The sequence below is a fragment of the Balaenoptera physalus genome, assembly GCF_965194825.1.
Source record: "Balaenoptera physalus genome assembly, chromosome: 1".
In the NCBI taxonomy this organism is placed as follows: Eukaryota; Metazoa; Chordata; class Mammalia; order Artiodactyla; family Balaenopteridae; genus Balaenoptera; species Balaenoptera physalus.
Window position 1 is genome coordinate 41,329,268 of NC_138882.1, and position 11,112 is coordinate 41,340,379.

The 11,112-nt window shown below is 44.3% G+C and overlaps 1 long non-coding RNA gene across 2 annotated transcripts; it reads left to right on the forward strand.

The window, feature by feature from the left end:
- The first annotated feature begins 316 nt into the window (after nucleotides 1–316).
- Nucleotides 317–5,873, forward strand: LOC309665717. Of its 2 annotated transcripts, XR_014266647.1 has the most exons (3): nucleotides 317–821; nucleotides 4,147–4,228; nucleotides 4,319–5,873. It is a non-coding gene; the product is annotated as an uncharacterized lncRNA (long non-coding RNA). The 2 variants fall into 2 exon arrangements; XR_014266646.1 differs by having other exon boundaries at nucleotides 4,147–5,873.
- Nucleotides 5,874–11,112: the final 5,239 nt, after the last annotated feature.

The following is an 11,112-nucleotide window of genomic DNA, read 5'->3' on the forward strand; positions in this document are numbered from 1 at the left end:
TTAGCATTTGTATACTTTCGATGTATGTTTATCCAGTCTCCTCCCATAAACTGGAATCACAGAATGTTAGGAATGGGAGGAACTCTAGTTCACTGATCACCTCCACAGCCTGTTCCTAAATCTCCTGGTCTTTGGCATTTGACCCAGAACTCTCCCCGCATTACCACAGCCGTTCCTAGAGGAACCACCACTTCTTTTCCTTGTATCTCTGCCTGGTTGCCTGCAGAATCTGTGCTCAGTGTTGCTGACAGAGAAGCAGAATCTTCTAGCTCTAATCACCCTCAAGGGACCTCTTAGGTTAGCCAACAGACCTGCAGGCACGGACATGGCTGTTTAGCCCACTTCTGGTGCCAAGGCATGGCAGGCATACTGCTGTAGGGGGTGGGCCAACCAGCAGTCCTCCTCCATCCCTGCCCCTCCCTCCCTGACTAAGCCGCCTCAGTTCCTGTGAGCTGGGGAAGGGGCCTCTGGTCTAGAGGCTCTTCTATATCCTTTTCTCGAGGAGTCTTGTGCCCACAAGTCCCAGCCTGGGAATCTCAGCAGGGCGTTTTTGATCACTGGCAATGGTAACCACGCCCTGATGAGATTATGGAGCTTCCCAGGCCTGCTGGGTGAGTTCACCTGGGAAAGTCATCCAATCCAGAGCTAGGTCTATCCCCACCACGTAGCATGCTCTGCTGTGAGTCACAGCTTGCAAATGCTGAAATTACTACCACCATATCCCTCGGGATGATAAATTCTCCCAAATGCTATCACTGTAGACTTCCTTCCATGGCAGGCTTTACACGTGTTCTGCAAGTCAGCTTAAGCCCTGGCTTCAGGTGAGTTTCTTTTTGTGTCAATTCTCAATTATTCTTGCTAGGGGAAGCAGCAATGGTTTGGATAATACGACAGGACACATTATCTAAAAAAATAATTTAAATAATTTAAATTTGTCTCTGGAATATGTTAGGTGATTTGTTTTAGGCAGAGCCTTTACGTTCCTAATGATACTTCATTTAGGGTAAGGAGAGAAAGAAATGGCATTCCATCAGCCCAGATTAGTTAGACAGGCAGCTCTGCAGGTGGGGGAGTAAAGGGGAGCCAGTGGCGCAGGTTACAAAACAATGAGCTCAACATTTACAGTGGCCGGAGATACCCATACTCACTTCCTGCATGCCCAGGGGAGGCAGTGATTACACTTGCAGGGATAGGTTCATACATCTTGCCATCTTCCCGTTGGTGTGAAGAGGCCTGCCATCTTGGGAGCAACAGAGGTGCAAATCACGCGGAAAAAGAAGTTCTTCTTAAGTTCAGGAAGTTGGGAGCTGCATCTTAAAATAAAAAAGAATGAGCTATCATGCCCTTCTTCCAGCAAGCGTGGGAAGGTCCTCTTGAGAGAGAGAGTAGGCTTTCAGGATCCCGTGGATAACCAACTCCTTATTGCCCATTCTAGGATCTTAGAACTCTTAGCCCTGAACAGCAAGATGTAAGAAGACTCCAGTGAGCAGAGAAGGGGACAAGGCAGGTGAATAGAGTAAGAACTGTACAGGATTTAGACTCAGTATTATAGAAAAGAATTGCTTCTTGTTGGCTCTGGGATCATGGGCAAGTTATTTAATTGCTCTGACTCTCAATGTACTCATCTCAAGGTACTCATCATGAAAAAGTTAAAACAACAACAATAATAAGGGTAGCTATCTTACAGATGAGTGGCAGCTAAATATAATATTTATGAAAGTATTTTGGAAGCTGTAAATTCCTGTGCAAGTCTTAGTTATTACCATCATCCTGACTGGCTCAGTGAGACCATCCACAGTCTTGGAAGTGCAGCTCCAGGGACATGCCACCTTAGAGTCTGAAGGACTCTGTGTGTTCAGCACGTAAGGGGTATATTCAGATGTGTACTTAATCATTGCTATTCTCATTCTGATGTGGGTAGAGGTAGGACAAGAATCCAGAGTAAGACCAACTGCCTTCTGGCACGTAGTCTTTTCTCATTTTCCTGACACTTGGTCAGATTTGTTAATGATTCTAGATCTCAGACTCTTCAGTTATCAACCTCTTCAGAAACAATTGGCAGTAGAATTACCATCTACTTTGGAAGCCAGGTTGGAATCTGCCCAGACTCTTAGTAAGAGGGTACTTCCAGACACAGACCTACTAGAGAATGGACTTGAGGATATGGGGAGGGGGAAGGGTAAGCTGTGACAAAGTGAGAGAGTGGCATGGACATATATACACTACCAAATGTAAAATAGATAGCTAGTGGGAAGCAGCTGCATGGCACAGGGAGATCAGCTCGGTGCTTTGTGACCACCTAGAGGGGTGAGATAGGGAGGGTGGGAGGGAGACGCAAGAAGGAGGAGATATGGGGATATATGTATGTGTATAGCTGATTCACTTTGTTATAAAGCAGAAACTAACACACCATTGTAAAGCAATTATACTCCAATAACGATGTTAAAAAAAAAAAAAAAGAGGATACTTCCAAACCCTCTGCCAGGGCTCCCTTATCTAAGATCCTCTCTTCAAAGGATGGGGAGATGGTGGGGAGATGGGGACCTGGGGAAGAGTAGCAAAGTGATTGTGTATGTGTGTGTGTATGTGTGTATGTGATAGTCACTGCTGATCTGCAGCTTTCCCATGTGACTACCTTCTTCTCCTGTAGAAGAGAGGAAAAAAAGAATCATGATTAAAGTGTCAGGATACCCTAAGTTTTCCTCTTCTATTCTGAACACTCTTTCTCGTCTCTCAATTTGTCCCCTTCTTTCTTTTGACCACTGCTTCCACCCCTGCTTCTGTTCTCTTGTCCTCTTATCTTAAAGCCACAGGGCCTCTGGGATCAAATGACAGACTCCTGGAGGAAAATAGGAGATGTGCTCTGGGACCAGTGAGGTAACCTGCAGGCTCTCAGTGTCGCTGAGAGAAGGAACAAGTTCACCTGATGTTCTCAAATGGCCTACTGGTGTTGAAGGTTGAGTCTGGCTATTCCTAAGTCTTCACAGACGTGTGTTCCTAACTCATCCAAATCCAGTGGACTCTTAACCCTCATTCCACATGGAGCTGTCAGTACCATTAGTTCTTCACCTCAGGACCTTTAGTTATCCTTCAGCTGCCTATCTATTCTTATCAAGGAGTTACTAAATCAGGAATCTTCAGAAGGCTCATATCCTGTCTTAGGTGGGGTTCCCTAGAGCGAGAGCCTGATGTGGGGATTCCTGTACCGGTGGCTCTTCGGGGGAGCGCTTCAGAAGAAATCTGAGGGAAGGAGGGGAGCAGAGTAAGGAAGGGGAAAGCTAAGCAGGAATGTGACCTCAGGAGAATCATGGCCTCCACCTGGTCCTTCCAGGAACTCTGGAGTGTAAATGGCACCACAGAGTTGTCCTGCATTGGGGCAAGGAGGTGGGTGCTTTTGTATCCGCACACCAGTCAGCCACTGGCTGTAGGCTTGGAGGGGTGTCATTCCCAGGCACATGGGGAGGTGGGTCCCGTTGTCCAAGGTGTGAGGTGTCAGCAGCACCTGCAACAGCTGAGAGCAGACACCCCTGACTGTACAAGGGACCCCAAGCGCACCATCCGCCTCTGCTACCTACCCCCGACTCTTTAATTCGTCTTGAAATTCTGCCATATTGAAATAATTCTAAGTACAGAAAAAAAAAAAGAAAAAAGAAAAAGGTTTTAATTGCAATGCTATTTATGATAAAACGCTGTAAAATGCAAAAATCTAAAGTTTCACAGGACAGGAACAAGGAAGTCAATAAGCATGTAATGATATAATTAGGTAAATAAATTATGCATTTGCACGGCATTCTTTGCCCCATAAAGTCTGCCCCCCTCCATCTACCTCCCTGAGTTCATCTGGTACCACTCTCCCCCCTTGCTCACTGTGCTCTAATCAAACTGGTCTCCTCTCTGTTCCTCCAGTGCAACAGGCTTGCTACTTTCCTGGGGCTTGTGCACTTCCCTTCCCTCTGCCTGTAACACTCTGCACACGGCTGCCCCTAAAATCACTCAGGACTTGGATCCCGCATCATACCTCCCAAGAGGATTTCCCTAAACACCCATCTTCAAGAGCTGCCCTTGTCACTCTCTAACATATCACCCTGTTTTCTAGCTCTTATCACTCTATGGTTTATTATCTTTTACCTGTCTTCCTTCCTCTAGCGTAAAAGCTTTGGGAGAGTGGCAATCTTATCTGCTTTATCCAGAGCTGGAGTGTAGGAGTCACTCAATCAGTGGCTGTTTGGTAAGTGAATGAATGTATACACAGTTTAAAATGATGTTTACCAGGGCTTCCCTGGTGGTGCAGTGGTTAAGAATCTGCCTGCCAATGCAGGGGACACGGGTTCAAGCCCTGGTCTGGGAAGATCCCACATGCCGCAGAGCAACTAAGTCTGTGCGCCACAGCTACTGAGCCTGTGTGCTGCAACTACTGAAGGCTGTGGGCCTAGAACCCGTGCTCCACAACAAGAGAAGCCCGCGCACGGCAACAAAGGGTAGCCTCCACTTGCTGCAACTAGAGAAAGCCCACACACAGCAACGAAGACCCAACGCAGCCAAAAATAAATAAATTTTTTAAAAAATGTTTACCACAATTATGCAACAAAATTTTTTAAATGACCAATATCTACTGTTAAGCAAAAACACCATGATGTAAAATGTCATATATTATATAATTAAATATTCATTGAGAGAAGTTCTGCTTCTGGCCATGATGGAGTAATAGCGGCTCCAGAGGTTTACTCTCTTACCTTAAACAACTAAAAATCTGGACAAACTATGACATAGTGGTTTTCAGACTTTGGACAATAGTCAGCACAGGACTGTTGTCCCTGAGAGAAGGGGGAGAAAAACAAGGTCAGTCCTATGATTGCTTCACCTTACTAGCTGGAGGCAGTTTCTAGGCTGCAGTGTGAGGAGGGGAACCCAAACAGAGCCTGGTGGTCGCACTGAATTGAGAGGTTGGAGTTCAGGGAAGCTAAGATAGCTAGAGTTTGAGAGGCAGCATCAGAGAGGAGGGACCTGCCCAGAGAGAGAGCTCTGAAGATCTGCAGATCGACTCTTTGGCTGAGAGAAAACACGTGTGAAAGAAAATGACCCGAAGCTGGGAGAGGAGGGATGTGAGGCGAACACACACAACAATGGGCATCCAGAGCCCCCCAAATTCCTGGAGCTCATGGAATTCTGTTCCCACTAACCAGAGTGGAAAGACCTCATAATACACAGGGCATCAAGTAGGGTCCTCAGAAGGACATTGTCAGAGTAGTGGGACCTGATCAGCCCTAGACTCACTGTTGCATAGCACCACCTAACAGGACTATAGCACACTGTGCAGGAATCAGACTGACTGTAAGTAAGCAAGCTGTGTGTCAGAACCACCTAGAGCACCATTTAAAGGATTACAATAAAACCCAGTGCCCAAAAATGTAAAATTCACAATATCCTGCAACCAAGCAAAGCTTGACTAATATGCATCAAAATAAGAAAATATTACCCATAACCAGGAGAAAAATCAATCTGTAGAAACTGCCCTAGAAATGACAGAGATGACGGAATTTAGCAGACAAGAAAATGAATACATACTCCACATGCTGAGGAAGGTAGAAGAAAACGTAAAGACAATGAAGGGAGAAATGGAAGATACAAAAAAGGTCCAACTGAAACTCCTAGAGGTGAAAAATTATGTGAAATGAAAAATATATTGCATGGGATTAAGAGCAAATCAGATAACACGGACGAAAAGATCAGGGAATTGAAAACATGGCAATATAAACTGTCAAAAAAAAAAAGATTAGGGAAAAAAAAAAAGCTTCAGTTACCTGTGAGACAATATCTAGTAAATCTGAGTCCCAGGAGAGGAAGGGAGGTAGAAAAAATTTTTGAAAAAATAATGGCTGAAATATTCCCCAAATTGATGAAAACTATCAACTCACAGATAGAAGAAGCTCAATAAACTCCAAGCAGAATAAACCTAAAGAAAACCACATCAGGGCGCATCATAATCAAATTGCTGAAAACTAGTGATAAAAATTAAAATCTTAAAAGTGGTCAGAGGAAAAGTCATAATATTCAGAGGAGCAAAGATATGAATGACAGCATTCTTCCTGTCAGAAACTTTGCAATTTAGAGAGAGTGGAACAACATCTTTACTGAAAATAAAACCTGATTTCTATACCCTATGAAAATATCTTTCAGAAACAAAAGCAAAATAAATGCTTTTTCAGACAAAGAAAAGCCAAAAGAATTTGTTGCCAGGAGACCTGCACTAGAAGAAATGTTAAAGGCAGAAGGTGATGGAAATTTAGATCTACACAAAGGAATAAAGAGCACCAGAAATGATAAATAGTAGGCTAAATAGAAAAGAAGATATTCTTGCTTTTAAATCTCTTTAAAAGATCATTGATTAATGCAAAAATAATTGCAATGTATCTTCAGTTTATAGCATATGTCAGAGTAAAATGTTTGACAATAGCCCAGGAGGGAGGGAATGGAAGGCACTTCTGTAAGTTTCCTTCACTATATGTGAAGTGACATAAAACTATAAAATTATTTGAAGGTAGACTGTGATAAGGTTGAAGATGTACATTGTAAACCATAGAGAGCAACCACCAAAAAAATTTGTTTAAGAGATACATACAGGGCTTCCCTGGTGGCACAGTGGTTAAGAATCCACCTGCCAATGCAGGGGACATGGGTTCGAGCCCTGGTCCAGGAAGATCCCACATGCCGCGGAGCAAATAAGCCCGTGTGCCACAACTACTGAGCCTGCGCTCTAGAGCCCGTGAGCCACAACTACTGAAGCCCACGTGCCTAGAGCCCGTGCTCTGCAACAAGAGAAGCCACTGCAATGAGAAGCCTGTGCACCGCTACAAAGAGTAGCCCCCTCTCACTGCAACTAAAGAAAGCCGGCGCAGCAAGAAAGACCCAATGCAGCCAAAAATAAATAAATAAATAAATAAAAATAAAGTTCCCTTTAAAAAAAAAAGAGAGAGATAAATACAGCTAATAGTGGAAATAAAATGGAAGCATGAAACAATGCTCAATAAATCCAAAAGAAGACAGAGGAGAAAATAAATGAAGAACAAATGAGATACATAGAAAACATACAGCTTAAACTTTCCAGCCAACACAGGTATATGATACATTTCCCAACCTCCTGATTTCAGGGGAGGAAAGCCACCTGGTTCAGCTTCTGGCTGTCTTGTGGAAAGGGAGTTATGGTGTGAATCATGGCTACACCAGGCACTTTCCCAGGACAACCTTCCTGAACACTATCCTAAAGGACACCGCTACGGAAAACACCCTTGGGCCTTCACTGTCATCCAGGAAAGTCTGTCAATCAGCCAGCCCATGAGGCACATCGTAACAATGAGCACCACTTGTGTAGGGGAAGACCAATGTGACAGGGTAGAACAAGATGGTCCCAAGACCACGCCTGTGTGGAAGTCTCTCTCCCGCCAAGGTTTCTTCATGTGTCTGTCTTCTGTCCTCTCAGGCACTAGAGAGGTGGGGTCTTCTGAGACCACCATGAAAACATTGACTGGAGGGGAGGGACCACTTCCATTTGCATGTTAGCATGAACCAGTTAAATAGATTAGCTGAACTATACCTTGGAACTACTAACCCTGGGAGAAAGAACTATAGAGCAGTTAAGTTTTCTGCATTAAGATAAAACCAGCAATGGTGGGCAAGAAGCTTGCAGCAACAAGAGGGAATAACACCCTAAAGACCGACCCTCCTGTTTCAATTTGCCCTTGGGCCTAGTCCTGTTGAGTCTTAGATGGTAGTAGGATGGTGGTTCTTAATACGGAGGCGCATCTTTGACTACTAGAATTTGGGATGGAATATTTGAAAAAAATTATTATTATTAGAATAATTCAAAAATGACACCAAAGTCAGCAGTGATTTCACCTGCAGTCATTGCTGGAGTCTAACAAGCCCTCACAGTATTTACAATCGAAGAGAGAGTACTGGTTTTGCGTCCATTTATATCAACATGTCACTGTTTGGAAAGAGCCTGTTTATTGCCCCCTAAAGCCATCTCTTACATAATCAGTCAACACGGAACTTTTTTTTTGCTTTGTTTTTTGTTTTCTGGGGGGTTGGGGGGTGGTCGGAGTGGGGAAGTTATACATTCTGGCTCCACGTTATACCATTCCTCTTTCTAGAAGAAAGTTTGCGTCCCTCTCAATACCCTGTGGTATAATCTGCTTGACTCAGCATTCTGACATACCTGAATCCTCAGTTTTAGCAAAAAATTAACTTTATGCATTAACCAATATTTGGCAGTGCCCCATGAAAGGAACAACAGCAGCAGAGGGTAAGTAGGAAGTAGGATTTCAGCCCCAGGAAGCTGAACTTGACTCAGTCAAGGCTAACAACACCTGCCACATCCAATACCCTGAGTCTGAGTGGGTCACACAGGGTGGGCTTCTGTCACCAGCAGAAGTTTATCAGCCTCGAGCCATATCACTCAGCTGGGGCAGGGCCAGTTAAAAGTGAGGAAACCATCCACGTACGTCAGAGATATGTTTTCTCTTTTTTTCCCTTTGGGAAGATGTTCTTGGGAACTCTTTGCCAGGAAGTTGGTCACTTCCTGCCCCAGTGATGAGATTCCAAAAGGCAGAAATAGCTTCTCTTGCCACACGGAACTGGCTGAAGATGCCTCCCTGCTCCAGAAGGCAGGCCTCAGGACGGTGCTTTCCAGTATCAGGAAAGGGAGCCCCTCAGGGAGCTTGGGGACAGGAGGCAGCTGCTGCAGGACAAGCGGCGTGACTGAGAAGAGTGGGCTTGAGGGCCGAGGGCAAAGGGCAAAAGGACTTAGAAAAGTAACAAGTCTGCTGGAGAAACTGCCAGAAGAAATGTGCTGGAAGTGTAGGCAAGCGCATGAAAGAAAAGAGTGGACTGAATGATGAGGAAGGACAGAAGTATGTTTGTAAGAGTCTGCAGAAGGGACAGCAAAGCTCTAATAGAAATGCCAGTAACTGGTCAGTGAGGGACGCGGGGCTGGCTACATGCAGGAAGGGGTCAAGGGTGCGAGAAGGGGAAGAAAACGACAACTGTTAGGGCCAAAAGCTGGGACGCTTACTTGGTCCTTCTAGACTAAAGAACTCCCCGAGTGGGCATTAATGCTACATTCAAATTTGTATTACACCTACATTATTTTTGCGTAATAAATGTGTACTAAGTTCTATTGGTAATTTACCCATGGAACTGATTAAATTAATATCAAATATATCCTTTTTTGTCTAAGGTATTGGTCTGTCCAGGTAAGCGGGACCTCTGCCTTGGGCCTATGCTTTAGAGCTTTACTACTCAAAGTATGGTCCTTATACCACCACACTGGCATCATCTGGGAGCTTGTTAGGACTGCAGAATCTCAGCCCCTACCACAGACCTGCTAAATAAGATCCCAGGTGATTCACATGCACATTGCAATCTGAGAAATGTGCTTCCTTCAGCTGTGTCTCTGTTCCCTGGAGGAGGGGTCCTCGGGGCCAAGGAGGTGTGGCCACCGGAGCCCACCTCCCCTTCTAGACCATGCTCCAGGGAGCAGGGATGCCTGAATCCTCTGCAAAGCTGGCTTTTCCTGCTCCTGTCTCCAGGGCCTGTGTGCACTTTTCCCAGACCACGCTTCTTTAGCCAGCCTCACTGCTGGTATGAGATCTGCGGCCCTGAAAGGTGGCCTCGGGGCAGCTGTTTGCAGGGGGGTGTGGACAGAGGTTGGACCACAGGCTGAAGTACCCATGGCCTCGCTCATGAGGCCCCTCAGAGAGAGTCAAGGGCAGTAAGAGAAGTGGGGACAGATCAGAGGGGAACGGGAGTCATTTCCTGAGCCACCCCATTCCAGCACAGAACTCTAAGGAGTTCAAGAATTCTGCATTTGACATTGCCCTTCCAGGTCATTATGAAGGTACACTTGTCAAAGTAGGAGAATAAAACATTTTATTTAACGGCTTATTCTCGATTCATAACTTTTAAATATTTAGACATAGGTACAGGGGACTCCATGTTGGCTTTTGCTTGTGTCCCACAAATGTTTTTGTTGTACCCAAAATACACAGATCTGGAGAGAGCCAAGTGACCATGCTCACATCGACTGGTTCCCAGGCAGGACTGTACCCGAATAAAACCTCTCTATGGCCCACCTATCCAGCTGGTGATAAAAAGGAGGAAATATCCCTCAGAACTTGGAAAGGGGGGTTATAAAGGAAAAAAACAGATTCTAGAAGGTAGAGCAAAAACAGGGCAAGAATCTATCATTATACAACTCAAAAAGTGCTATTAACAGAGTTATAGGTAGAGTATCCTGTTAGCCCAGAAAAGACAGACATTACTTCATCCAGGAAAGTTTCAGTGTGAAAGCTGTAACTTCCGGGATGAAGGGGTTTTGAGACGTGGCAATTTTGGTGGAAAAGGGCAGCCTGTAACCAGTCTGGCTGGAAGACTGAATGTGTAGAGAAAGTTCCGGGGGCCAAGCCTGCAGAGGTGAGAGGGACAAGACTATGGAGGGTCTTTATTTAGAAGATCAACATTTCCCAAACTGCTCTGCAGCCATCTTTGTGCCATAGAGGTTACTAGGATGTTATCAATATTTTTCTTCCAAAATTTATTTAAATACATACATATATATACCATACTTTGAATGTGTATTTAAACACATATATATATATGACATTATGTGGAACAACTATGAACCTACATGTGATAAAAATGAACTTAGAAACAGAACTTATACCCTTCACAAAAATATCTTAGACCTACAAGTAAAACGCAAAACTCAAAACATCATAGACCTAAAAGCAAAACACAAAACCATCAAACTCCTAGAAGATAACATAGGAGAAAACCTAGATGACCTTAGGTATGGCAATGACTTTTTAGATGCAACACCAAAGGCATGATTTATGAAAGAAGTAACTGATGAGCTGGACTTCATCAAAATTAGAAACTTCTCTTCTGTGAAAACAATGTCAAGAGAATAAGACAAGCCACAGACTGGGAGAAAATATTTGCAAAAGACACACCTGACAAAGGACTGTTATCCAAAATATGCAAAGAACTCTTAAAAGTCAACAATAAGAAAACAAACAGCCTGATTAAAAATGGGCAAAAACGGAGCAACTGGGC